Raw genomic sequence first — 2,613 nt, forward strand, 5'->3', positions numbered from 1 at the left:
ACATGAAAAAAGGTGCAGAAATCATCATTAACGAGCCAATGGTTGACAAAGAAACAATTTGTTAGAGCTCTGAACAAGGACGATTGATTGCTTCAAATACATTTGTAGCTTCTTCCCTGGATTGAGTACTGAAAAATTAAAAGCAGGAATCTTTGATGGACCCCAGATTCGGAAACTGATAAATGATTTAAATTTTCAAGTTACATGACTGATACTGAAGCTTCTGCCTGGCACAGCTATGTCATGGTTGTCAAGAACTTCTTGGGTAACCATAAAGCAAAAAATTATCAAGAACTGGTACAAAACTTGCTCTTAAATGTAAAAAAATTGGATGCTACTATAAGCATAAATGACTATCTCCATAGTCATTTGCAAATGTTTCCAGAAAACCTTGTCAATTTCAGTTAGGAACAAGGGGTGAGGTTCCATCAAGATATAAAGGTGATGAAAGAAAGGTATCAGGTATCAGACACATGATGGCAGACTACTGCTGGAGCCTTCAACCCGTTTGTCCTGATCATTAGCATGAAAGGAAATCATACAAACAGAGTTTTTCAATTACTTCCTTGTGATTAGTTCTGTAAATATACTGAAAATAGAATATATTGACATTATATGACCAATTATTTCAAAAGTTTTATTTTGTATACTTAGGCATACCTAGTTTAAATTTGCTTAATTTTCAAGTTTCATTAGTTTTTATGAGGTTATTATTGAGGTCAATATTTCAAAAACTAGAGCCAAAGTAGCAAAAACAATACCATATTTGGAATATGTGCCTCAAACATAACCTAAAATGACTTTAATATGTTTGGCAAGAAAATGTTTGTTGACCAGTGTTATTCCTATAATATGGGTACACAATATGACAGGCAAATATAATACTTACTAATATAAACAGCCATATAATATAATGATCAATGGTAGCCCTACTTAGAAATATCTTATTATCAGTAAAATATTTGTTTGGGATTTGATAATGACAGCACAACTTAACATTTGAATCTAGTTTATTCTGGCATTTTCTTATTCTGGGAGCACAGCCAATTTTCCAAACCTTTCTTGGATTCCCTAGATAGGCCAGTGCCATTCTTCTTCAGGAAAAGCCATTAGACTGTTCACTAACATTACAGTCTTCCAGTTTCTGTGAATCCTTTGACCATCTGGACATTTCACACTCTGTAATGAATAGTCTGTCTGGATTTTTCACTGGAAAGTTACACTACAGTTGCAGCATATTCTTCATGCTGTCAGCGACACTTGAGCTATGTAAGCCATGCTGGAACATGTCTAATGCAGTAATACTAATATTACATGATCATGCTTCACTCTTGATATACATATATAAGTTCTTTATATGAGCAATACGTGTGAAGCTGTCTTGCTGCAAACTGTTTTTATGCTTTACTTATTACTCACCTCACCTCACCTTCATTTGTGACTTCATCATGATGATCATCATGAACACTATATATATATATATATACTGAGAAGTTATGGTGGCTATCCCAAAACAAGACACAAGTCCACTTTCCACCTGGTACAATTTGCTCCAACAGGGGAAAAAAAATCCATCCTGATATCATGAGGCAATCGGATGTTCCCTGGATCAACCACCTCTGTTATCTTTACTTTAAAGCCTTATTACCCAGTTATATTCTGTGCTTCTAGAAAAGCATCCAGCTTTTTCTTAATATCCATAGGGACTAATTCAGTCCAAATTTCCACGTAAAAAGTGGTACAATTTTTTCCATAGAAATGTATTTTTCATTGTAGGCTGTAATTCTTAGGTATAACTCACGAATATTTAATATATGTAATAATGGACTTTAAATAACAAAACACAAAAATCTTGTAAAAAATAAAAATAAATATTTAAACATGTAAATTAAGTTTAAAGTAGCATATATTATATATATATATATATATATATATATATATATATATGAATATTTCTTTGTATTGGACTCAATACAGCTATTTTGTATTGAATCCAATACAAAATGATTTGAATTTCCCACCAATCCGTCCGCCCGCACAGACGCATGTACCAACGTCATTGGGAAACCCCGCAGATCTCGTCTCTGCACTTTGCGGCTGGAGATCGAGGAGGAAGGACTTGTCTCCAGGACCTGCAGGGACCAGCAGGACGCAGGGGGCCAGCGACAGAACAAGGTAAGTGGGTTTTTTTTTTAGTTAAATGCGACCCCGGGTGTGACTTATTTACCAATTTTTGCCTAGAAAATCCACCCCAAGTCACACTCAGAAATACCGCTAGGGGGGTAATGCAATCTATAGTATTTGCTGAAACTACTTCCTGAGGGAGCCGATTCCACATTTTCACAGACCTTACAGTGAAGAATCCTTTCCTTATCCAGAGCTTAACCCTGTTCTTTGTAATGATTTCAAAGTCAATAATTAGTAAGAGACTTCTTTATATAGACATTTATATATTTATACAGGAAAACCATATCCCACCTATAGGTGAAAAGATTCAGTTCAGCTAATCTCTCCTCATAGCTGAGCTCCTCCATTCCTTTTAATAATTTAGTTTCCCTTCTCTGCACTCTCTCCAATTCAACAATGTCCTTTTTGTGAACTGGTGCCCAAAAC

This window comes from Pyxicephalus adspersus, chromosome 4 (assembly GCF_032062135.1).
Source record: "Pyxicephalus adspersus chromosome 4, UCB_Pads_2.0, whole genome shotgun sequence".
Classification (NCBI taxonomy): Eukaryota; Metazoa; Chordata; class Amphibia; order Anura; family Pyxicephalidae; genus Pyxicephalus; species Pyxicephalus adspersus.